Here is a 27,854-nt window from a genome sequence, read left to right on the forward strand (position 1 = left end):
TTTCATTTCTAGTGGGACAGAGGGAGTACTGTATAAACCGTGTAACATGTTTGAGATTTTACTATAAATTTTTCTATAAAAAAAAAGACCTAAGTGGGTGAGGACATATGGAAATTTTATCTCCTAAATATACATAAAATTTAATTCGGATGTTAAGAAATAATTTGAGGTTTAATTCAAGAATGGGAAAATTTTGAAAGATTGCAGTTCTACAAGAGGGAGAACCGCGAATTGTGATGGGAATGGGAACATCAATTAGGTTATTATTTCTTAGTGACTAATTTTATCAGACAAGGCAGTATTTATAAGAAATCTAAATCCTATGTGATTCGACACTTTTTTTTTTTTACCAAGGGTATCCACCACACTGATTTGTAGGCACCTCAAAAAGTGGGATAGTTGGCCCAAGAATTTAAAGCCGCTCCATACCCAAACGATCCCATGATCATTTGGTTAAGGATGGACGAGTCCATGCCACTCGACACTATTAAGACTCATAAAAGAATCAATGAAGAAAAAAAAATTCTAACTATGACTTGATATACAAAATCACGTTAATTCTAAAAAGAATAAGGGATCGCACAGCCTGATCTTTATCTAAACATAATCTTGTAAGAGCATATCCAAGGGGAGAGGTAAATGGAGAGGTAAAGTTATATAACTACCATATTTAACTTTTTTTTTCATGAAAAATCATCTCCAATGGGAGAGGTATTTGAGAAGGTATTATACATTTTCCCATTTTGAAGATGTATCTTACCTCTCCATCAATGGAAAGGTAAAATTTTATAAATACCATATTTGCCTTCTTTTCATGAAAAACCATTCTCCAAGGAAGAAGGTATCAACTTTATGTTTTTTAATGCATTTTGTACTATTATTTTATGTTTAAAAAATCATTTACCTTTATTTTTCTTTTAAAATGGTATATTTCACTTTTTGAGGAGGTATATAAATGATATATCTCTTTTATTTACCCTTCCTTGTTGGAGATACACTAAGTTGGGTGAGCGTTAAACACAATCTTTCAAGTTGTGAACTTGATTGGCTGATGTATTGGGCTTGGCAAGCTTGGGCTGCGAGCCGTTGCAGTTGGAGCCGTTGGGTTTCTAATCTCTTTCTTAATCTTCGCAACACGGTCAAATTCACTTTAATAATTGCCTCACCTCCACCACCGCCGCCGCCGCCACCAACATTGCAGCCTACTCTACCTTGATAGCAATTCATATTTCCATCAAGTTATGGCAGCTTTTGGTGCAGCAACATCTCTAAAGAATACGATCCAGCGTATTCTACAAACGTCTCGCATTTCGTTGGTTCCTCCCTCTCCACAAATCTTACAACCCGCCTACAACGCCATGCGTCACTTACAGAGAGTTCTGCTAGATTTGGAGGAGACTGGGTACAGCAAGATCAGGACGAAAGTGAATGATTTGGACGGACGAATCAAAAAGGTCATATGGGAATTCGAAGATTTGCTCGAAACTCATGAGTATGAACAGATTCTTCCACAGCTCGAAAGCTTAGGAGGTGAGAGGGATCAGTTCTCTTTCAAAGTAGATCTGCAGAATCTGCAACATAGTGTTGATTGCTTTGTGGAGAGGGTGACGGCGATGGAGGCAGAGTACGGTATTGAACTAGAGAACATGCCTGAAGAAGAAGGCGAGCCTATTTCCTCAAGAATTGATTTTGGTGGAATCAACTCAGAGATGGTTGGATTGAATGATGAATTCGAAGAAATCAGGGATCATCTTCTGCAAGAATATGAAGGGAATCGATTATTAGTTACTGGAATGGCAGGGGTTGGCAAGACAACTCTTGCTAAGAAAGTATTTGATGATCCATCCATTCAAACACATTTCGAGCATCGAGCATGGGTCAAAGTGGGCAGAAAATGTGGATCCAATGAAATATTACGATGCATTCTGGCTCAAGTGGATCCCAACACTCGCGACCAAATGCTTACCCAAGGAGAGGATGATGACGATGATAAATTAGTTTGAGTCTTGGAAGAGAGATTGAAGGATAAGAAATGTCTCATTGTGTTGGACGATGTATGGGAGGAATTAGACACACGACCAGTGGATAGCTTGCCTAGGGAGAATGTCCGAATCTTGCTTACAAGTAGGATGAGAATTGAAGAATCTCACACTCAAGTAGTAGGCTTGTTGGATAAAGAAGAAAGTAAGAAATTACTTTGTGAGAAAGTGTTCGGTGAAAATGGTTTCCCTCCTCACCTTGAGGAATTGGGAGAGAAGATTGCCTACAAATGTGAAGGTCTTCCACTTATGATAGTTAAGGTTGCAGAGCTTCTATCCAAAGAAGACAAGACACCAAAATTATGGATTGAGGTTGCCGAAAAACTACATAATTCAGTCTTCGTTGATGCATATAATCAAATATATGAGGTACTTTTCCCAAGCTATGACTACTTACCTCAATATTTTAAAATGTTATTTCTCTATTTGGGAGCTTGCCCTCCATATAGAAATATCCAAGAACACAAGCTCCTTCATCGGTTGAGTGCTGAGGGGTTTCTTGAACCAACTGAAAAGCAAATTCTGGATGATTATTTTGATGAATGCTCATTTGAGCTGGCTAACATGTATCATCTTGTTCTACTCAAACGTAATCAAGGATCTTGGTTTTCAAAAGGAAAGCTCCGTGTGCATTCTTGCTGGCAGCACTTGTGTCGGAAAGAAGCTAGTAAAATCAAGTTTTTACATGTTTTACAAAGTTGCGATGATGGTATAAAAGATCAACGTCGGTTGTGTGCTCATTACAACACTTTATTTGCCTTCAAACAAGTGTATGACTCAATAAAAAGTGATTGTGCATCCACCGTTCATTCTCTCCTATGTTTTGGCCCTGACCACCAATATCCAGTGCCAATTCATGCCATGAATTTCAAGTTGTTGAGGGTATTAGATGCTCTTGCAGTCCGATTTTACCATATCCCATTTGAAATTGCAAAACTAGTTTGTCTAAAATATCTTGCCCTAGTTTGCAACAAGGAGCTTCCTGTTTCCATATCCAACCTTTTTCACCTCAAATCCTTAATTATCCATCCACATATTCATATTACAAAGCGTGGAGTTCACTCATGTATGCCGGTGGAAATATGGGACATGCAAGAACTAGAACATATTCAGGTTTATGGAAGAGATTTACCATTTCCTAATTTTGATTCTTCTTTTGGACAAGCTCTGTTGTCTTTATGGTGTGAGTGCAAAGAGTTGCACTAGAGAAACTCTCAAAAGAATCCCCAATTTAGAAGGATTAGGAGTTCATGTTGAGTTGAAGCCTTATGATGATGCCGATGATCGCAACTCATTGAATGGCTTGGTTTATATCTCAAAGGAACTCCAGGAATTGGTCCACCTTTTATATTCGGTAATATATCCTGATATGAAGTATGAGTCCATGGTACCTCTTTCAATGTTCCCATCAAGTTTGAGAACATTGATCTTGAGTGGCTTAGGGTGTTCATGGAAGCACATGAATGACATTGGTTCACGTTTACCAAATCTTGATGAACTCCGATTAAAAGCCTATGCCTTTCGAGGTCCGGAGTGGGATATAGAACCGGGGTGTTTTTTGAAACTTGAGACACTCATAATTGAAGACATTGATCTAGTGCGATTTAGACCTCAACATGGAAGCCTCCTGATGCTCCACCTCCTAAGCATACGGCATTGCTACAAACTAAAGCAACTCAACTGGACGCGTGATCCCTCAATGATCAAAACTACGATTGAATTAGTTGAATCAATCCCTTAGTTGTCGCTTCTGCCGAGCAATTGCCGGAAGATCTCTTTACAGTTCTTTGGTACTCCTCATTTGAGACAATAAGTCGCAGCTAGACTCTCAACTTGGCCAACAGGTTAGCCTTCCTACTTCATTTAATTTGCACAAACCACATTAATTCATTTATTTCTTAACTAAAATTTGTGCTTGTGATTTAAACTTGACATGTTTAAGTTAAATTTTATTGTAGTAAGTGTATTTTAGTTTTGTTGGCTTCTTTTTTACTCACTAGTTAGTCTATGAATGAGAATTTGATACGAGGGAGGTTTTTTCTTTGGGTTGCTACGACTTGACACCCAACACTAAGACCAAAGATATCAAATCATATTCTTGCAATGTATTGATGAGATCTCATGTTGAATTCCATCAATATTTGGATTGCTGAATTTTCTTGATAATTGGCTGTTTAGTACATTTGAGAGCTTACCTTGATTCTCTGGGTTGGAAAATTGTAATGTTTCACTCTTCTGGATTTACATGAATATAATTCTTACTTCCTCCGTCCGATAAAAATAAGACACTTTTCTATTTTGGTAACTGCAGTTGAAGGTTTTGGAGAAATGGCTGAGAAGCATATTATTTGATGGAACTCTGTTCTTGTTGCAAATGCTATATGGAACAGTGAAGATGCTATAATTATGCTTTCATGTGTGCCAATAAACCTCGTCTTCTTGTAACGCGATCATAACAGGGTATTGTGAACAGGGGAAGAGGCAGAGACGCCGCGAAGGTTTTTCTACAAGATGCACTCGTGTGGTGTTCATATCGATGAGTTCACGTTTTCAAGTGCTCTTAGCAGCATTGCTGGACTGTCTTCTCTAAGATTATGTTTTTAATGAGCCAGCAGAAGAGGCCGTCAAATGCTGAATTATGTTTGTAACCGAAACTATTGTTTGTTAGATTTGTGTGAAAACATTACATGCGTTTTTCTTTTATTCAACTCTAATAATCTTGACATTGAGTGGCTTAGGGTGTCCATGGAATCACATGAACAACATTGGTTCGCTGCTACCAAATCTTGCGGAACTTGTGTTGCAACAATATGCCTTTCGAGGCCCAGAGTGGGATATAGAATCGGGGAGTTTTTCTAAACTTGAGAGACTTGTCATTGAAGATGCTGACTTAGTGCGATGGAGGCCTCAACATGGAAGCCTCCCAAAGCTTCACCTCCTAAGCATACGTCATTGCTACAGATTACAACAACTCGAATGGTTGCCTGATCCTTCAATGGTCACAAAATGTAAAATTGAATTAGTTGAGTGCAATCACTCAACGATCGCTTCTGCCAAGCAGTTAAGACCCGAATCTCTCTTTACTGTACGTGTTGACATTTCCTTTTGAGATGAGAAGTCGTAGCTAGACTCTCTCAACTTGGTTAATAGGTTTGTCTCCCTGCTTCATTTAATTTTCACAAACTACATCCATTCATTTCTAATGGGCCTTCGTTTATGTATGCTCAAATCCTATATTCATTTATCATTCATCGTTTTTTCAGGCAAACTGTTTCAAATTGTGTTGTTTCCAGTGATTTGTTGGATTTTGAATTATGATTGTACCTAAAACTATTGTAAGATATATTTGTGTGAAAGCATTAGATGCTTGATTTTCACTTTGTTTTGATGGTATGTTGAATCCATTGATGGGATCCTGATACGGGCAAGGCGGACACAACACAACCCCGTTAACCAACCCTCGAGCCCGTAGGCTCTCGACGTCAACACAAGACCCGAGCCACCATTGTCAGGCCATCAATATATAAAGACTATCTTTAATTTATTTTCATTTAAGTATATTTGTAGTTTTGGATATTCTGTGTTTTTAATTATTCCTTCCGTCCCACAAAGATTGTCCGATTTTTCAATTTCGGTTCGTCCCACAAAGTTTGTCCTATTTCACTTTTTACCAATTTTGGCAGTGGACCTCATATTCCACTAACTCATTCCTACTCACATTTTATTATAAAACTAATATATAAAAATAGGACTCACATTCCACTAACTTTATCAACTCACTTTTCATTAAATTTCTTAAAATCCGTGCCCGGTCAAAGTGGGACAATCTTTATGGGATGGAGGGAGTACTTACTTTTGAGAGTCGACCAATGTTATAAGCTTCTTTTCGGGTTTTCTTTGTCAGTTCTTTCCCGAATTGTATTAAGAGTCGAACCGCATAGGGTCCATTAGATTTATCTCAAAATATGTACTTCTCCTCGATTACATAATACTCCCTCCGTCCCAAATAATTCATCCCAGTTTTCCATTTTGGTCCGTCCCACATAATTTGTCCCACTTCACTTTTACCATTTTTGGTAGTGGACCTCATATTCCACTAACTCATTCCTACTCACATTTTATTATAAAACTAATATATAAAGGTAGAACCCACATTCCACTAACTTTTTCAACCTATTTTTCATTGCAATTCTTAAAACCCGTGTCCGATCAAAGTGACCCGAATTATCCAGGACGGAGGGAGTATAACAGATAAATCAATGGCAAATATCTCTCTCGATCTTCTCTAAATCCTCATAATGTGATGATATGTTGCAAGAGACCGGCGCCACATGAATGCCTATTGCAACACTTTAGTTTGTTTCAAACATGTGTATGATTCGGTAAAAGGTGATTGTGTAGTTTATGGACATGTTCGGTTTCCACTGTTGTTTGTGACTAGAGGTCATTTATTATTCTTTTCTGTTAATCAGTTGCTCTTTTTTCTAAAAAATTTTGGCTCGTGAAAATGTATCTTAGACAGTCTCTATAGTGCTAAATTAAGTTGTTTCTACTATTATCAATCCCATCCCGACCCATATGACTAATTTAATCCTAGATAAAGTCTATTTTATCTTATCTCATATTATATCTCATCGTGATCTTAGTCTATATTGCAGTTCTAAGATACAATTCTCGTTCCATATATGGAGCAGTTTTTCTATCAGCTAGGAAGTGAGAGACGCATCTCATGCGTCTTTGACTTTATGCATGAGTCTCTTGTATCTTTCAATTAAATAGAATTATTTGTTTTGTCTTCGACTGCGCAGAACTCTTAATTCTATTAAACTTACAGACGCATGAGCTTCATGTGTTTTATTAATTTGAAAGACGCATAAGGGACATGCGTCTCTCACTTTCTGGGAAGATAAAAAAAAAAAACTAATCCATATATGGAACGACAACTGTACCTTAGAACACACAAAGAGAATTTTCTCCAAGAAGCTCACCAGTTTCCTGTTTATAGTTTCAACTCATGTCAAGATAGTAATTCTGATAGTTTTGACTCATTTGAAAGAGCCAATTTAAATAGTTTATGCTCGTATTCAGAAGTCAATTTAGTTAATAATGCCAATGGATAAGTTGATGAACCCAAGATTTTCCATGATGAGCCCAAAATGTCTTGACCCATTTATTTATTTATTTATTGTTGGGCAAAACACTGTGGTTGTTGAGGCCCATATTTGGGAAAGCCCATTTTTCCTTTGTTTTTCTAATGGGCCTTCGTTTTACTGCTGTTGCTAGGACTCAGAACACAACCAACACAATGTTGCTAGGACTCAGAACACAACCAACACAATACAGAAGATATCAACTAGTATATAGTTATTTAAATCGCGTAACATCCTATACTCATTTATCAGTTTTCAGGAAAATGAAGTGAGCAAAATATCCCATCATTTCTATTGATTACCATGTTGTTTTGTGAATCCAAGGATAGGATTTGTTTGATTTTGTTGAGTATCATGAAAGCTGAATATATGCAGAATTATATATGACCTCTCCGCGTTACACGTGATTTTCACTTTGTTTTGGTATTATGTTTAAAATAATCATATTCTAGGAAAATATCAATGGATCTAATAGGAGTCGACTCCTATTACGTTAATTGGAAGAGCACACGTGAAACTTGAGAGCGATTGGAGAAAATTTGTCCTAGTTGAAGTTCTAGGATTTTGCCAAGATTTGAGAAAACGAATTTTATTTCATTATTCTCAATGACTCAATCTAGTGGAATTCTATAATTTATAGAATTCCACTACTTGATTCGGACTTACGACTCGGGAAAGAATCAAGAAGAAAACCCGAGAAGATTGACTCAAAACTAAGGAAATATTGTTCAAAGCAAAAACATAAAATAAGGAAAAACAAATCTTAAAGATATTTCCTAATGAGATATGTAATCAGCGTATTTTGCAGGAATGGTAATTTTCCTTTTTGGTTTCTCTTTCCTTCCTTGCTGTTGCTTGCGCTGCACTTCTTCCATCCTTGCTCGCGTGACAGTCTGCTCCGGTTGAGTGATCGTTGAGGTTGGATGCAAAGGGTCGACGAGAGGCTGACTCGAGGAGTCCCTATCAACTCCCCCCTCCATAGAATGCACCTTGTCCTCAAGGTGGAGGTGAGGAAAATTAAGCCTGAGCACATCGACTGGTTCCCATGACGAGTGTGAAGCATTCTCCGACGACCATTGGACCAGCCATTCGTCTTGCGGAACACCGTTGACCAATATCGTACGCGAGTCAGTCGCCCTGACTGGGACGTCGATAGGGCGGTTGCGGTCAAAATGTGTGGGAAAAACAGCAGTTGCCGACTCCGCTAATGGAGGCACAAATGGGCGCAGTAACGAGACGTGAAAGACGTCATGAATTCGACTGTCGACCGGTAACTGAAGGCGGTATGCCACTGCACCAATGCGCTCCGTAACTGTGAAGGGACCATAAAAACGTCGCCCAAGTTTGGCTGATATCGGCTTGCCCACCAAGTGTTGTCGATACGGTTGAAGGCGTAGAAGAACCTTGTCGCCGACAGCAAAAACAACATCCTTCCGATGGCGATTTGCATACTCCACCATTTCGCGCTGCACGCGTGCAATTCTGGCTTTGAGGAGGCGAAGTGTGTCCTCCCGCTCAATCAACATATCCTGGACCGCGACATTGTGAGATGGTCGCGGGTAAGTTGCGAACAAATCCGGCGGTGAGCGACCATACAAAGCTTGGAAAGGGGACATCCCAATGCTGACATTGACACTACAATTCAACGCCAATTCAGCCCAAGGGAGTAACGGAAACCAGTTTGCCGGACGATCAAACGTGAAGGCTCGCAGATACTGTTCCAAGGCGCGATTTGTAACCTCCGACTGACCATCAGTTTGTGGATGATACGCGGTCGTGAATTGCAACTTAGTGCCGCTGAGTGATAGCAACTTGTCCCAGAAATCGCTCATAAAAATTGAATCACGATCAGATAATAGTTTCTCGGGAAACCCATGTAATTTGACAACTGTATTTACAAAGAGCTGGGCAACCTTCTGGGCGTCGAAACCAACCTTTAAAGCACCAAAGTGTGCATATTTCGATAGTCTATCCACTACGACCATAATAGCAGAATATCCATGAGAAGGTGGTAAGCCGACAATGAAGTCCATAGAAGCGGCTTGCCAAACTTTGTCCGGAATAGGCAACGGCTGAATGAGGCCATTGGGTTTGTCGCGAATGAACTTTGTTGATTGACACACAAAACAGGCAGTCACAAAGTCTCGGACGTCGGTACGCATTCCTTGCCAGAAAAAAGATGTCGCAACTCGCGCAAATGTGCGTTTGACCCTAGGGTGGCCCGCAGTCGGTGCTGAGTGGCATTCCTCAAGCACCGCCGACCGGACAGATGACTCACGGCCGAGGTACAGGCGTGTCTTGAAGTATAACAGGCCATCAACAGTCGAGACATGGGGCGGCGCCTTGGCTGCAGTCACAGCGGCATGGAGATCGATCAATTCATGCAGCGAAGAATTCTCTCGTTGCGCTATCTCCAATAGCATCGGTGCCGGGCGTGCAAAGATGGTGAGAAACATTGGGTCATCAATCCCGTGATTTTCATCGCGTCGGGATAAAGCATCAGCCACCTTGTTCGAGGCACCCGACTTGTATTCTATCTTGAATTTAAATCCTAATAGCTTGCGGACATAAAACTGTTGATCCGGGGTTTGCACAACCTGCGAGAGGAGATCTTTTAGGCTACGTTGATCGCTGCGAATAATGAATTCCCTGCCGAGCAAATATTGTCTCCATTTCTGAACAACCTCCACGATAGCGTAAAGCTCCTTATGATAGGTGGAAGCCAATCTTCGTCGTGGACCCAACTTCTTGCTAAAATAGGCTAGAGGATGGCCTTCTTGCAACAATACAGCCCCAATCCCAAAGTCAGAAGCATCTGTTTCAACCACAAATGGAATAGAGAAATTCGGGAGGCGTAATACTAGAGTCGAACACATGGCCGATTTCAGGTCGTCGAAACTCTGCTGGGCACTATTGGACCATTTGAAAGAATCTTTCTTGAGCAAATCAGTTAAGGGAGCAGCGATGATCGAGTAATTAGACACAAAATGTCTATAGTAACCTGTGAGGCCCAAGAACCCACGGAGCTGCTTGACGGAGCGGGGAGTCGGCCACAGTTGCATCGCTGAGATTTTTGTCTGGTCGACTCTGAGCTCGCCGGCCGAAATAATGTGGCCAAGATAGTCTATCGTAGTCACCCCAAAGGCGCACTTCGACCTCTTGATGAAAAAAGAGTGATCCGCCAATATTTGCAAAACAGTGCGGAGGTGTGCCGTGTGGTCAGCTATAGAAGCACTGTATATCAGGATATCATCGAAAAAAACTATGACAAACCGTCGCAAATGGGCCTGAAAAATGCCGTTCATCGCCGCCTGGAAGGTAGAAGGAGCGTTCGTCAAGCCAAAAGGCATAACAAGAAACTCATAGTGGCCCTCATGTGTGCGAAAGGCTGTTTTGTGGATGTCATCCACATGCATGCGTATCTGATGGTACCCGGATCGCAAATCTAGCTTCGAGAAAATCCGCGCAGCATGTAATTCATCAAATAACTCATCCGCTGTCGGTATAGGGAAATGGTCAGGAGTTGTTGCCGCGTTCAAGGCTCTATAATCCACACAAAAACGAAATGTTCCATCCTTCTTGCGAACCAACAATACTGGAGAAGAAAAAGGGCTCGTGTTACGTTGTATCAATCCGTTGTCCAACATATCCCGAATTTGTTTCTCGATTTCCGCCTTCTGGAAGTATGGATATCGGTAAGGTCTCACGTTGACCGGTTTCGCTTGACTCGGAATATGTATGCGGTGGTCCCACAAACGAGGCGGTGGAAGGCCTGACGGGATCTCGAAAACCGAACTAAACTCTTCAAGGACATGGAGGAGGTAGTCATCCAGAGGCGGAGACTCTGCTGTAGGGCTGTCCGGCGTAGTCGGTACTGCGACTATCTCGAATATCTCAGCTTCGGGTTCAGTGACAAAGAGAGAGAACAGATTGTTGTAGGAGATTCGGCGTGGTTGCCCTCCTTCGCCCTGCAGGAGTATGTTCTGATCGCCCTTAGTAAAGCGCATGGTCAAATCGCGGAAATTGTTCGTCACATCCCCTAAGTCCTGAAGCCATTGAACGCCCAAAATAACATCCGGGCCTTCGACCCTCAGTATGAACAGATCAATATCAAAGTTATGACCCTGCAATATAATGGGGGTTTGTAAACATGCATAAGAGCATTTCAAGGATGCACCATTACCGACAAAGACTCGAAAGGGAGTAACAGGGTGGACAGTTAGACTTAGCTGTTCGGCGACAACGGGCTTGATGAAGTTATGGGTACTGCCGCCGTCAATCAGTACAGTCACCTTAGAATTTTTGATGGAGCCAGCTATGCGGATTGAACGTGGCCGGAGAGCCGGACCAATGACGTTGATACTGGAGACGTCGCCCGTGATAACCAAAGTCTCGCCATCATCCTCACACTCTGCAACCTCAGTCGGAATATTTGAACCGGGTCCATCTTCTAAGAGTTCTTCCTCGTCATCTGGTCCCATCATGGCTAGGAACCTTTTGCTGCAGACGTGGTCGCGCGACCATTTCTCAGGACAGTAATCGCATTCGCCTTTGCGTCTCTTCTCTGCCCGTTCTGCCGAGGAAATGCGAACGATCGGCAGGCCACCCGTGGGCTGGGTGGAACGTGGCGGCTTAGGGTGGGGAATGGATACCCGTGTGCTGTCGAGGGAGCCGGCGGTGTGTCGCGTTCCGCGATTGCTCCAGTTTTGTGTTGGCGGACGGACCTGATCCGTTAAGGCCAGGTGGCAGGCCTCGACTTGCTGGGCTAGGGCGCAAGCATCTTGAAGGGACGACGGTCGTTTGGTCAATAGTTCGTGCTTGATGGCCGGCTTCAATCCCGCAATAAATAGCGAAGTGAGGGTGGAGTCCTCAACACTGGAAACCTTGAGAAGGGAAGACTCGAAGGCCGTCTGGTACGCTTCGACCGACGTTGTCTGTGTGAGGGTGGCTAGTCTGCCAACGTGGTCCTCGTAGAGGTCAGGCTCGAAACGTTGTTTTACCGCCAGGAGAAAATCATCCCATGGGCGCCCCACGTTGTTTTCCTCCCAAAAACTCATCCAATCGGCCGCCGGAGGGTCGAACAAAAATGAAGTCAGATATAAACGATCAGCTAAAGGCATGAAAGAATGATTGTAGTACTTTTGTATTTTTCGGATCCAATCAGAGGCGTTCTCGCCGTTGAAACGCGGAGGATCGGACTTGAGTTTGGGCCATGTTTCAGCATTATAGTTTAGCGGTGGGGACGTGAGCGAGGGTGGAATACGCCAGCCCCGGTGTTGCGGCGGATCGGGCGGGCGATCCTGAGTAATGACACTACCCGCACCATTCAATATTGCTGCGGCAAGCTTGTTCAGAGTGTCGTTGAGGTTCTTGGTTGCTGTGGTCTTCTGTCGAGCGAAATTTTCCTGGTCATATTTGTGATTCATCATAGTTTTCTCAGCTTTAGCGGCTCGGACTTGCAACTCTTGCATCAGCGTGCCAAGCTCCTCAACCGTGTAGGGAACGGGTGGCGGCGGTGGCGTGTTGTCGTGATTTGAAGCGGACGCCATGGAGATCGGTGGGGGAAGAGTCGTCAAGAAAGCACCAGTTAATAGGAGTCGACTCCTATTACGTTAATTGGAAGAGCACACGTGAAACTTGAGAGTGATTGGAGAAAATTTGTCCTAGTTGAAGTTCTAGGATTTTGCCAAGATTTGAGAAAACGAATTTTATTTCATTATTCTCAATGACTCAATCTAGTGGAATCCTATAATTTATAGAATTCCACTACTTGATTCGGACTTACGACTCGGGAAAGAATCAAGAAGAAAACCCGAGAAGATTGACTCAAAACTAAGGAAATATTGTTCAAAGCAAAAACATAAAATAAGGAAAAACAAATCTTAAAGATATTTCCTAATGAGATATGTAATCAGCGTATTTTGCAGGAATGGTAATTTTCCTTTTTGGTTTCTCTTTCCTTCCTTGCTGTTGCTTGCGCTGCACTTCTTCCATCCTTGCTCGCGTGGCAGTCTGCTCCAGTTGAGTGATCGTTGAGGTTGGATGCAAAGGGTCGACGAGAGGCTGACTCGAGGAGTCCCTATCAGGATCCCTTCTTAGAAGTTTATGAATATGTGAATTGTTTGACCAAGTTGTTGGTGTTAGGAATGGAAGTTGACTTAATTGTCCATGTTTAAATTAGTTTTGTAAATATTAGGTAGCAATGCTGATTGTTGAATTCAATAATTGAGCAGGTATAGTTATATTTAAACTATACTGTTAGACAAATGGAGAAGCAGATATATAGTAGTATTAAATTCCAATGACTTTTCAGCATAACCAACCAACCAATGACTTTAACTAAGATGGTAGTTTTACTTCCATTGATAACAATAATCTCAACTCCTCCCTCTTCAACACCACCAGCAATTGCAGCCTCATTTTTCCATCAAGTGATGGCGGCTTTTGCTGCAGCGGTTTCTCTCAAGAATACGATTCTTAGTATTCTACGATCGCCTCGCATCACGCTGGTTCCTCCCTCTTCACAAATCTTACAACCCGCCTACGATGAGATGGTCCACTTGCAGTATACTCTGCTTGAGTTGGAACACACCGGGTATGGCAAAATTAGGATGAAGGTGAATGCTTTGGATGAACGAATCAAAAAGGTCGTATGGGAATTCGAAGATTTGCTTGAATCCCATTTCACCCGTCAGATTCTATCACAACTCGAAAGCTCATCATCAGGAGGTGAGAGAGATAACTTGTCTTTCTATGTAGATCTGCAAAGTCTGCGACAGATTGTTGATTGCTTTGTCGAGAGAGTCACATGGATGGAGGTGGAGTACTATGCTGAACTGATGAATATGCCTAAAGTGGAAGGTGAACCTGTTTCCACAAGAATTGATTTTGGTGGAATCAACTCAAATATGATTGGATTATCTGATCAGTTTGAACAAGTGATAGATTATCTTCTTTCAGGAAGGATTTGGGTACCAGTTACTGGGATGGCAGGAGTTGGAAAGACAATTCTTGCGAAGAAAGTATTTGATGATCCATTGATTAAGAGCCATTTTGAGCTTCGAGCATGGGTCAAAGTGGGCAGAAAATGTGAATTCCATGAAACATTACGATGCATCCTAGCTCAAGTGGATCCCAACACTCAGCACCAAATGCTTACCGATGAGAAAGTAGTTGGAGTCTTGGAAGAGAGCTTGAAGGATAAGAAATGTCTCATTGTGTTGGATGATATATGGAAATGGGACACGCGACTAATGAATCACTTGCAAGAAAATGTCCAAGTCTTGTGTACAAACAGGCTAAGAATGATAAATTCTCCAAGTTGTGTACAAGTGCGCTTGTTAAATCTTATAGAAAGTAAGACATTGCTTGGTGAGAAGCTGTTCGGTGAAGAGGGGTTCCCTCCTCACCTTGAGAAATTAGGTGAGAAGATCGCCTACAAATGTGAAGGTCTTCCACTTATGATAGTCACAGTTGCAGAGCTTTTATCCAAAGAAGACAAGACCATAGAATGCTGGACTGAAGTAGTTCAAAAACAACATAATTCAGTATTCATGAATGCATATGATCTAATTTCAGAGGTACTTTTTCCAAGCTATGACTATTTACCTCAATATTTGAAAATGTTATTTCTCTATCTGGGAGCTTTCCGTCCATATATAGATATTGATGCACATAATGTCTACCGACTGTTGAGTGCTGAGGGGTTTTTTGAATCGATTGGAAATGAAACTTTGGCAGATTTTATTACTATATGCATGAAAGAGCTTTTTCAAAGGCATCATCTTGTTCTATTCAAATATGAGGGACGATCCTGGTTTGCAAAGAAAGAGTTTCGTGTGCATTCTTGCTGGCAGCACGTGTGTAAGAACGAAGCTAGTAAGATCAAGTTTTTGCATGTTTTACAGAGTTGGGATGATGGAATGAAAGAACAACGTCGACTGTGTGCCCATAGTAACATGTTATTTGCCTTCAAAAGGGTGTATGATTCAATAAGAAGTGATTGTGCACCCACTACCCGTTCTCTTCTTTGTTATGGTCCTTGCCACGAATATCCAGTGCCAATCCATGCCATGGAATTCAAGTTGCTAAGGGTGCTAGATGTTTTTGCAGTCCGATTTTACCATATACCACTTGAAATTCTAAAATTAGTTTGTCTTAATATCTTGCCCTAACTTGCAACGAAGAGCTCCCTAGTTCCATATCCAACCTTTTCCAACTTCAATCATTGACCCACCATCAATATCCACACATTAGAAAGCGTGGGGTTCATTCAAATATGCCAGTGGAAATATGGAACATGCAAGAACTACAACATGTTGATGTCTATGGAAGAGACCTACCAAACCCCAATAATGATGCTATTTTGACCAAACTCTGTACTCTTGCTGGTGTGAGTGGAAAGAGTTGTACAAGAGAAATTCTCAAAAGAATCCCTAATTTAAAGACATTGAGAATTGTGATAGAGTTGAAACCTTATGATGACGATGATAGCAATTCATTAAGTGACTTGGCTGGTATCTCAGAAGAACTAAAGAGTTTGCATAGACTTGTGTATTACGTAATGAACCCTGATATGAAGTACGTGTCTATGGTTCCCCTTTCCATGTTCCCATCAAATCTCCAAATTTTGGAGTTGAGTGGCTCAGGGTGTTCGTGGAAGCACATGAATGATAATGGTTCACAGCTACCAAATCTTAAGAATCTCGAGTTAAACCAATATGCCTTTCAAGGACCAGAGTGGGATATAAAATTAGGGTGTTTTTTGAAACTCGTGACACTGATAATTGAAGACACCGATTTGGTGCGATGGAGAGCTCAACATGGAAGCCTCCCAAGGCTTGAGCTCCTAAGCATACGACACTGCTACAAATTACGACAACTAGATTGGATGCGTGATCCCTCAATGGCCACAACGCCTTCAATTGAATTAGTTGACTGCAATCCATATGTTGTGGATTATGCGAAGCAACTAGTACTAAATTCCCACTTTACAGTTCGTTGCCACTCGTCTTTTTAGATGACAGTTCATACCTAGACTATCAACTTGGTTAACAGGTTAGTCTTCCTACTTTATTTATTTGCTCAAAACCATATCAATCCATTTTTTAAACTAAACTGCTTATGCTTATAGTATGTTTGTTTTAGGTTGTTCGCTGCACTTTTTGTAATAGTCAGTCTATGAATGGGAATTTGATATCTAAAACAAGGGAGTTTTTTCTTCTTCTGTGGGTTGCTACCACTAGGACACTGAAGAGTTGATTTTCTGCTTGCTGTATCCTTTCAATTTCTAATTACACACTTCCTAGATCCAGTAAATCAACTAGATCACAAGGTCTAGAGACTCACAAGACTGGAAGTCTGGTCGTTGGTACGCAAACAATCCTTCAAAACCCTCAACCACAGATACTAAACTAGCACAGGGAAGTAGGGATCGATCCCACAAGGATGGACTCGTATAGTACATGCATAGAGATTTGGAAGCTATTTTTGGGTTGGCTGCTGCCACGCATATTTTTGGGTTGAGGAATTTAACTAAGTGAATTTGGAAATAAAGTATGCTATGCTAACTGCTAGATCTAGGCAAAAAATGAATTATGTATAAGAACTAAGTCAGTACAACTACTAGATCTGGGACTTCTACGAACATCTCTAGACCAAGGAGATTAAAACAAGTGGGGACCAAACTCTGAAAAAGGTAAGTACGGACAGAATCGAATCTGCAGCCTAACTAACTAAAGCATCAACTGAATTGACTTCATCTTCTTCAACGAACACAAATAAATGCAGAGATCAAGAAAAACAAACTCAGATGTAGATCGGAGGCATAATCTTAACAGAAAACTAAACAACGACGGAAATTAAACTGCTAGACGAAGCAAACCAGGCAGAACAAAATTTCCCATAATTTCATGCAGAAATTCACCTCCCCTGTTCAGATCCATACTTCGGATGCTAAATCCACTCCGGATCCAAGCATCAGAACAACAAACCAACCAAACACAACTCCATAGCCATGATTCTCAAATCTATTAAGATATTCAGCAACAAATTCAAGATAGCATCTCAAATAAACACTCCGAAATAGCAAGCATCATAATAATCAACACGAAATCTAACTTCATCAAAGCAAATCAAATGTAAACAGAACGGATAAACTGATTCAGCAACAAAACAACAAGCTCGACTTCCAAACGTGAAGTTCGAGACTGAACTGAGTACCAAACAGAAATTTTAAAAGAACAATTGTTTCTTCGCCCTCAAGGGACGGTGATGCACTGATACGAGACTCCTGAAAACGAAAACCACCCCAAATTTCCCATATCCCTAGTGTGTGTGCTAAGAGCGTGACTGTGTGTGGAGTGTAACCGATCTGCCATTCTTGTTGCGCACTCCTTTATTTATAAGCTTCGAGGTGGGGCCCAGCGAGGTATTGATTGACTTGATTGCCCTCAGCTTTTGGCTTCCTTCCTCTAGCTTTTCCTCGTGATTCCGTTCCTGCTCCTCGCTAGATATCCTCCTCCAGCATCTCCTGGATCTAGCGCTACACACACACCTGGCTTAACAAAACTTGTTAGATCCAGCAGAAATGTGATGTTTTTCACTATATAACCAATGCATGAAATTAGCCTTATCAAACTGCTCACACTTAAACCATACTTGTCCTCAAGTATAAAGACAAGAAGAAAAAAAGAATAAGGCGAATTTCAGGCATGGTTATCCCCTCGACCGACTCTACAGACTCTAGACAAAACTACTACACTTAGACACTAAAACAAAGAATACATAATCACATAAGATGAAAACACATAAACACATATGCATGAACTGGTTTCAACTTTTAGACAACCGTCCCCACAAGATTAAGGTCAATCCAACAGGCTGCACTCCTCCAAATAGGCCCTTTTCTCCCCTCTACCTAGCCAATCTGTCAGCTCGTCAAGATAGCCTTTTACTTCCCCAATTGTTAGATTCACTCGATCACTCATTCCTCACCAGGGATGTTAGGACCGATTCTCTCTTAAGTTATTGCCAAACCACTGAAGCCTCGGGTTATGAGAATTTCCTCCTTCTATCCTCCGTCACTATCCCCCTTTTTTTTCTTTTTTTTTTTTTTTCTTTCTGGACTTCGTCCAGCTTATACCTCCTTGATTTCCTGGACTTCGTCCAGCTTATACCTCCTTGATTTTTTTCTCTCTTTTTATTTCCTCCTCTGGACTTCGTCCAGCTTATACCTCCAGATTTTATGATTATATATTTTCTCCTTTCCCCCTTTTTTATTTATATTTTTTTTTTTTTCTTCTCTTTTCCTTCAGCATTCAGTGGCAGACTTTTGACATATGTTAGCTCTAAGTGTTATCACAGGCTTATAACTCACCTCTAGAGTAGGGCTTCACAACTGAGCAAGTAAAGGCATTTACTATCGTTCTCGCTTCATTCAGATTGGTTCGGCTTACTAAAGAATCAGGCTTCTAAGTTGGAATACCTCCTATTTTCAATTGCTCTCCCTAAGGGAATCTGCCGTATTATATCCACTAGTTCATGCGACACACCCCTAGACCTACGACTCCTCAAAGCATAATAACACTGCATTGATTCCTCTCCCCCTCCCACTTCACTCAAGCTTGTCCTCAAGCCATCGTCGTGAAGGGGGGAAAACAGAGAATTCAATGCAGAATTAAACAACAATTCTAAAAAAAAACAACTTCTCACACTTAGACCGAGCAACGGGCTAAGTGGGAGAAGAACAAACCAACAGAAAACACAGAACTTCTCACACTTAGACCAAGGATTGGGCTAAGTGGGAGAAGGTAGCATAAAACACAGCAAAAACATGAAAATAAGACACAGAAAAGAAAAAAAACACAAAAACTAAAATTTACTTGGTCTGGGGAAATTGTTCATTTCTGGGGCTGGCTCCCGCGAGAGCCAGACGGTGGTGGAACACTGGGGCGGTTTGTTTTCACTTTCTTCTTCGCTGGTTGCTCCAGCTCTTCCTTTCCTTCTGCAGCTTGATCGAGTCCTGGTTTCCTCATTAGCATTTTCGTCCTCGGTGGATTTGGAACTTTCTCGGGAATAGTCGGGGTGGTCAACTGCTGGAATGGCTTGATCGAGGGACTGCTGTGGATGATCTTCTGTGCCTCGCCACTTGACCCAGGAGTCGACTTCGACTGGGTCAAGGGAAGCGTCTGATGCAGCCATTTCAACATCCGCGTAGATATCTCCACAGCTTCCGCCACTCTTTCACTTTGTTTGGCACATTTCGTGGCCAAATCTGCTACGTTGCTGCTCAGAACTTTTACTTCTTCCCGACTCCCATTGAGTTCCTTCCGTATTCCCCCGAGTTCCTTCATCATCTCCTTTTTCATCAGTTGCATTTCCTTTTTCATGTCCTGCACCTCCTTCCTAAGCTCTTCCACCTCTTCACTTGGCATGGCCTCCTCAGCTTCCTCCGGCTCCGCCTTCGCTTTATCTCCCAGCGAATAGAAGTAAGTCTTGTTGCCTTGAGTTTGCAACAAGCCCTTGTTGAAGAAGTAGTCTACGCTGAAAACCTCTGGGCGGTCGCACATCACTATGGGCACTTGGGGCATCTCATCTCGCCTCGAGATTCCCCCTGTCTGTTGACATCTTTCGCAGCATTGACAGTATTCAAAGGCATCCTTGTTCAATGTAGGCCAGTAGAATCCACTGTCTAAAACTTTCCTTGCGGTTCTCCTTGGTCCGAAATGCCCTCCACACGCCAAGGAGTGACAATGATGGAGTACATCTCTTTGTTCCCATTCAGGAATGCAACGTCGAATTATCTGATCTGCACACATCTTCCAAAGATAAGGATCATCCCAGAAGTAATATTTGGCTTCGCTTTTAAGCTTCATCTTCTGGGCCCGGGAGGCTTCCTCTGAACTTGGCACCTCTCCCGTGACCAAGTAATTTGCCAGGTCTGCGTACCATGGTTCTGCGTTACGTACGCGCTTTCCTCGATCAGATTCTCCTGGACCGGTTAAAACTAAGACAGATTCCCAGCTTATCGGTCTAGGTGGTTCGTCCATATAGTACAAATGCTCTTCGGGAAAAACATCGGGAATAGCCTCGTCCGTATCTCCTTGATGAATTCTACTCAAGTGGTCAGCCACTCGATTCTCTGTTCCTCTTTTGTCTCTTACTTCCCAATCAAACTCCTTTGACCCAAGAAGATAAGGGCGGAATTTTTCGAACGAGTAGACGACAGCCAACATTTCCTTCTCCGTAGTATCGTAATTCTTCTGAGCTTGATTTAGTGTCTTGGACGCATAGAAAATTACGTAGTTTTTCCCATCTATCTTCTGCCCTAGGACGGCTCCCACAGCGAAATCGCTCGCGTCGCACATTATCTCAAAAGGGTGATTCCAGTCCGGTGCCCTGATAATTGGTGCGGACACTAGTCTCTCCTTGAGCAATTGAAATGCCCTCTTGCATCCCTCATCAAACTCGAACTCCACATCGTTGTGCAGCAAATGAGTGAGTGGTTGCGCAATTTTTGCAAAGTCCTTGATAAACCTTCGATAAAACCCTGCGTGACCGAGGAATCCTCTAACTTCCTTTTGATTTGTAGGGTAAGGTAGCTTTGCAATCACTTCCACCTTTGCCTTGTCCACTTGTATTCCTCTTTCAGAGACCACATGACCTAAAACAATCCCCTCAGTTACCATGAAGTGACATTTTTCAAAATTCAGAACTAGATGTTTCTCTTGACATCTTTGCAGCACTAGGTCAAGGCTGGCTAAACAAGTGTCAAATGAGCCTCCATATACAGTGAAATCATCCATGAATATCTCGATGCACACCTCTAGTAGATCCGAAAAAATACTCATCATACAACGTTGGAATGTCCCTGGTGCATTACATAGACCAAATGGCATCCTTCGGTAGGCATAAGTTCCAAAAGGGCATGTAAATGTGGTCTTTTCCTGGTCCTCTGGGTTCACGAAAATCTGGAAATAACCGCTATATCCGTCGAGGAAACAGAAATACTGTTTGCCAGCCAGCCTCTCTAGCATCTGGTCAATGAATGGTAAAGGAAAATGATCCTTTTTGGTGGCTTCATTTAGTTTCCTATAGTCGATGCACATCCTCCATCCAGTGACCAGTCGAGTAGGCACCAACTCGTTCTTGTCATTCTTCACCACTTGTATTCCAGATTTCTTCGGTACCATGTGAACCGGACTGACCCACTCGCTATCTGGAATAGAGTATATGATTCCAAGGGACAGTAGTTTCAGAACTTCCTTGAGCACTTCCTCCCTCATGTTTGGATTCAGTTTCCTTTGTGGATCACGCCGAGCCTTTGCCCCTTCCTCTAGTCTGATGTGGTGCATGCAAAGATCAGGGCTAATTCCAACTAGGTCAGAAAGTGTCCACCCTATGGCCTTCTTGTTCCTCCTTATTACTTCCAGCAGCGCACTCTCTTGGTCTTCAGTCAAGCGGCTGTTAATTATCACTGGACAAGTTTCTCCTTCCTCCAGGTATGCATACTTTAAATTTTCAGGCAAAGTTTTCAACTCCTTCTTCGGTGTGATGGCTTCCTGAGGTAAAGGGTTCTCCGCCTTACTTCTTGGCGCCATTTCCTCTAGATTCGCTCCCTCGTCTGGGCTCTTCTCCTGAACAGATCTGGCTGATTGGAATGATAGTGGCTGGTGGCAGAATGCCATGATCGCTTCATTGATCTGATCATCTGTCAAGTCCTGTGTGAAAAAAGTTTCACACCATCCTGTCACCTCCTTTTCTACAGTCTGGCTCAGCTCCGAATTGTCAAACTGTTCCTGCATTAGTTCAGTCTCAAGATATTCTTGGACTAGGGGGTTAATTACATCTACAACATGCAAGTTTTCAACATCAAGCGGTTTTTTCATAGCTTCTTCGATGTTGAAGGTGTATTTCTCCCCATGATAGTCCAGGCATATGGTTCCATCAAACACATCAATAACAGTCTTCGCGGTGCGAAGGAAGGGTCTCCCCAGTAACACCCCACTAGACTCAGCAGATTCATTACCCCTCATTTTTATCACATGAAAATCAGCTGGGTATAGGAAATCATGCACTCTGACTATGACATTTTCCAATACTCCCTCAGGCGATATGCATGTTCTATCGGCCAACTGAATCACTACTTTAGTATCGACCAAACTGACTCCCACCAATTTTTTATATATTGACAGCGGTAGGACATTTATCGAAGCACCTAGATCACACATGGCATGCTCAATTTTAATATCACCTATAGAAATAGGAAGAGTGAACATACCTGGATCTGTACACTTTGACGGCATCCTCCTCTTTTGTATCACGGCGGATACATTTTCTCCTATAACAATCTTCCCATCAGGTTTGGTTTTTCCTGCTATGAATTCCTTGATGAACTTGCTGAAGGTGGGTATTTTCAGAGCCTGCAAAAAGGGTAGGTTAATCTCCAGCTTACTAAATATTTCCACAAGGTCCTCAGTATCATCTTTCTTTTTCTTGGCTTCTCCTCGATATGGGAATGGTTTGGGTCGCTTTACTGCATTCGTGGAACTCCCTGCTGGGGCTGCACCTGTCTCCCTGCTTCCCTCTTTAAGTTCCAACTCAGGTTCTGGATCAAGGAAAAATGGGTCACTTAGTCGAGGCATAGATCCCCTTAAATCTCCCTCCTGGAGGTCATCCTGTATAGGAATTTCTCTGAGTCCAGGATCATCTCCTCGAGACTTCTGATTCCCCTTTTCTCCGTTCATCTGTGAGGGTGTCTCCTCGTTTATCACTTGCTTCGGTCCTTCATAGCCTTTCCCCGATCTCAAGGTAATTTGACTAATATTTGCTCGGTCTGGTGGTTTGACAGTGGCAGGCAATTTCCCTTCATTTCCCCGCATTTCGTTCAGCGACGTGGCCAACTGGGACATCTGCTTTGCCAACATGTCCATGGCAGACTTCTGCTCCTGCTGGGCATCTTGAATTTTGTGCACCACGTCATTGTTAGCCTGCATGTTATTCTGCATGTGTTGTTGGAAATTTACCAGGTCATGCACCATGTCATCAAGATTCCGCTGTGGTCGGAAACCTTGAATTGAACTGGGATTAAATCCTTGATTTTGATTGGTTCCAACCACCTGGTTCTGGCGAAAATTTCCCTGACCTCCTTGATTATTGTTGTACTGGGTTGCTGGACCTGGGTGACTCTGTTGGAAATTTTGATTGTTTCCTGAATTGTTCCTCTGATGCGGTGGCACATAAGAATTCCCTTGGTTGCTCTGGTTCCTGTTGTTCCAGTTATGCTGATCCCCTTGGTTACGGAAATTCCAGTTGTTCAGCCCCTCTTGCTGCTTCCCTGCCCAGTTAGAATTATGCTGTGGTCCTTCCTGATTCCGGCTGGGCCATGTCTGCTGGTTCTCCGCTGGACCTGGGTGTTGTGACTGTGGTTGTTGGTTCCCTTCAGCCCATCTGAAACAAGGATTGTCCCTCCATGGTGCCTCCTTAATCTTCCACTGGTTCCAGTTGGTATTTTGATTACTTTGATTCCAATTCCCCATTGCATTCACTTGAGCTTGGAAATCTCCATCGAGTGAGGGATTATTGTAAAATTGAAGCTGATGTTCCTCTTGACCTGGGTTTTTTTCCTTATCAGTCGACCCAGGGGTATTTTTCTTTTCAATGGCATTTAGCAGTGCCTTCTCCAGTCGATCTATTCTGTCTCTAACCTCTTCTCCTTCTCGTTCCTTAACTGTGTTCGCGGAGCTTCTCCTCATGATAGCACGCGGGCAGTCATACGCCTTCTTCGCGTCGATTAATCTTCCCAGAATCTCGCGTGCCTCGCTTGCCTTATTCTTGGTGAAATTCCCCCCGCTCGAGGAATTCATTAAGTCCTTGGACTCAGGATTTGCCCCTTCGTAGAATAGATAAAATGTTTCAGCCTCCGTCATCCTGTGATTTGGGCAAGCGTCAAGCAGGCCTTTAAACCGAGACCAATATTGGCTTAAAGATTCATCGTAGTCCTGCTTACACTCTTGAATTTCTTTTTTCAAAGCGTTTGTCTTATTGGACGGAAAGAAATAGTCCAGGAACTCCAATTTGAAATCCCTCCATGTGGTGATCGAGTCAGGTGGAAGCCTCAGCAACCAAGTGTTTGCCTCTCCTTTCAATGCAAATGGAATCGCTCGCAGGCGATAGTCCTCCTCGGTAGTTTCGTTAGGCCTTTTCTGGATGCTACATAGCTTACTAAACTCGTTCAAAAACTCATAAGGACACTCATTCCTCCGTCCAGAGAATGTAGGTAAAACGCCCAGCACATTCGTCTTGATCTCAATAGACCGCTGACGTTGATTTGACACTATGGCATGAGCTGGCTCTCCGTCGAGATGTGCAGTTAGCGAACCAATCTCTGGGTCTAGGTCCACTAAGTTTGCCATTACAGACTCCTCTTCCTCCCTTTCCGAATGCTCAGTTTCTGACGACGACCGTGAATCCTCTTTCCCCGATGAATTCCACTCTTCTTCACTCCCTGATTCAAACGGAAATGGATCTACAGTTGACAACCCCGATCTGGTAGTTATGGCGGATGTTGATTCCTTAACTTGCCACTTCAACTGCACGTTCCTTGACCAAGATGGGTTGCTCCAGATTCCTGACCTTGAGCCCTTGCTCATAAACTGCCAAAAGCGAAATTCAAAAGATTAAAACTATTTACACCAAATCTCTAAACACATAAACAAACTACGCCATCCATCCCCGGCAACGGCGCCATTTGAAGAGTTGATTTTCTGCTTGCTGTATCCTTTCAATTTCTAATTACACACTTCCTAGATCCAGTAAATCAACTAGATCACAAGGTCTAGAGACTCACAAGACTGGAAGTCTGGTCGTTGGTACGCAAACAATCCTTCAAAACCCTCAACCACAGATACTAAACTAGCACAGGGAAGTAGGGATCGATCCCACAAGGATGGACTCGTATAGTACATGCATAGAGATTTGGAAGCTATTTTTGGGTTGGCTGCTGCCACGCATATTTTTGGGTTGAGGAATTTAACTAAGTGAATTTGGAAATAAAGTATGCTATGCTAACTGCTAGATCTAGGCAAAAAATGAATTATGTATAAGAACTAAGTCAGTACAACTACTAGATCTGGGACTTCTACGAACATCTCTAGACCAAGGAGATTAAAACAAGTGGGGACCAAACTCTGAAAAAGGTAAGTACGGACAGAATCGAATCTGCAGCCTAACTAACTAAAGCATCAACTGAATTGACTTCATCTTCTTCAACGAACACAAATAAATGCAGAGATCAAGAAAAACAAACTCAGATGTAGATCGGAGGCATAATCTTAACAGAAAACTAAACAACGACGGAAATTAAACTGCTAGACGAAGCAAACCAGGCAGAACAAAATTTCCCATAATTTCATGCAGAAATTCACCTCCCCTGTTCAGATCCATACTTCGGATGCTAAATCCACTCCGGATCCAAGCATCAGAACAACAAACCAACCAAACACAACTCCATAGCCATGATTCTCAAATCTATTAAGATATTCAGCAACAAATTCAAGATAGCATCTCAAATAAACACTCCGAAATAGCAAGCATCATAATAATCAACACGAAATCTAACTTCATCAAAGCAAATCAAATGTAAACAGAACGGATAAACTGATTCAGCAACAAAACAACAAGCTCGACTTCCAAACGTGAAGTTCGAGACTGAACTGAGTACCAAACAGAAATTTTAAAAGAACAATTGTTTCTTCGCCCTCAAGGGACGGTGATGCACTGATACGAGACTCCTGAAAACGAAAACCACCCCAAATTTCCCATATCCCTAGTGTGTGTGCTAAGAGCGTGACTGTGTGTGGAGTGTAACCGATCTGCCATTCTTGTTGCGCACTCCTTTATTTATAAGCTTCGAGGTGGGGCCCAGCGAGGTATTGATTGACTTGATTGCCCTCAGCTTTTGGCTTCCTTCCTCTAGCTTTTCCTCGTGATTCCGTTCCTGCTCCTCGCTAGATATCCTCCTCCAGCATCTCCTGGATCTAGCGCTACACACACACCTGGCTTAACAAAACTTGTTAGATCCAGCAGAAATGTGATGTTTTTCACTATATAACCAATGCATGAAATTAGCCTTATCAGACACCCAATACAATACCAAAGATCCAACCATTAGACTTTCTTGTGATAGTGTTTTATGTCAAGTAACATGTTTGTATATTTATGTACGCTCACATCCTAAATACATTATCGTTGTTTTCAGGCAAACGAAAGTGCAGAGACGCCTCATTATCCCATCATTTATGTTGTATTACCATGCTGTTTCCTGAATCTATGAATAGTAATTTGTTGGATTTTGTTGAGAATTATCATACACTGAACCATGTTTGTAACCCTGTTACCAGTTAGATTTGTTTAGAAAATATTGCATGCACTTTTTCCCTAATTTAAGGGTTATATGTAACCTCTATATGTAATGCATGATTTTCATTTTGTTTTGATATTATGGTGAGTTGATTTGTTTCATTATGCTATGTTAGTTTAAATTGATTAGAAAAATTCACATCAATGTGTTTTTATAATATAGTACAACTACAGTGGATGCTTTCGAGTTGGACTTTGCTTACAAGGGTTGTAATCAAATGCTAACTAATTCACAATCCCTAATCAAATGCTAACTAATTCACAATCCAGAACCAGAACTTCAACATTATGTTGGAAATTTCTTAACATATAAGTATAACTTTATCAACATAACATGTAAATTTAAATCTCAACACAAAGACATAATTTTATCAACACAAATCTATTGAGAAAGTTTTGTCTTTGTGTTGATAATTTTAATACATAATATTGAGATAGTTCTGGGTTCTGGATTAGAAGGTTGGTTTTATTTTAACGCGACCCTTGCTTACACATCATAATCTATTATTGTAATTTTTCCAAACATACTAAAATTTGGCATGTGCGAAGGTAATTAATGGGATTTACTGATGACATACTAACTTACTAAGAATATTCCGTTATTATTTTTGTTAGTATGCCTTGAATTTGTATAGGATTAGATTTCCTAATTGGGATAGGATTATGTTTCCTAGGCCCAGTCTGTCTAATGTGTGCCTATATATATGGGAGTAGAGCACATAATCTGTATCTGAAAACTGCAGTCATAATACAATTTGTTCTCCATTTTTGCCCGTGGACGTAGCCAACACAACGTTGGTGAACCACGTAAATTCTGTGTCTATTTACGTTCTTTTGTTTCTCGATTCACAATTGCCCGATTTGTCACAACAAACTGGTATCAGAGCCTTGGTTTTCGAACTAGGATTTTGAATTCCGCTGCGAGGGTTTTGTCTGGTAAATCGAGATGTCTGCTCTGAACGTGAAGGTTGACAAATTCACCGGGAGAAATAGTTTTGGTTTATGGCAGATCAAGATGCGATCTCTGCTGAAGCAGCAGGGTTTGTGGGAGCCGCTAAAAACAAAGAAGGCTACGGAGGATGATAAGGAGTGGACAACCCTAGACGAAAAGGCCCACTCGACCATCATATTGAGCCTGTCTGACGATGTTATCATCGAAGTTGCGGATCAGGAGACGGCTGCTGCTCTTTGGGCGAAGTTGGAGAGTCTATACATGACGAAGTCTCTAACCAACAAGTTGCTCTTG

The 27,854-nt window shown here is 42.0% G+C and overlaps 2 pseudogenes across 1 annotated transcript; both read left to right on the top strand.

Moving 5' to 3' along the window:
* Window positions 1-1,193: 1,193 nt before the first annotated feature.
* LOC148932933 (putative late blight resistance protein homolog R1A-10) lies at window positions 1,194-5,589 on the top strand (annotated as a pseudogene).
* Window positions 5,590-13,573: 7,984 nt separating this feature from the next.
* On the top strand, window positions 13,574-26,710 carry LOC148932934 (putative late blight resistance protein homolog R1A-10; annotated as a pseudogene). The gene is made up of 2 exons (XR_016135266.1): window positions 13,574-16,246; window positions 26,448-26,710. The product of XR_016135266.1 is annotated as a putative late blight resistance protein homolog R1A-10 (transcript).
* Window positions 26,711-27,854: the final 1,144 nt, after the last annotated feature.

Source organism: Salvia hispanica, chromosome 2, assembly GCF_029641045.1.
Source record: "Salvia hispanica isolate PSC_SH4W2 chromosome 2, Shi_PSC_v1, whole genome shotgun sequence".
NCBI lineage: Eukaryota > Viridiplantae > Streptophyta > Magnoliopsida > Lamiales > Lamiaceae > Salvia > Salvia hispanica.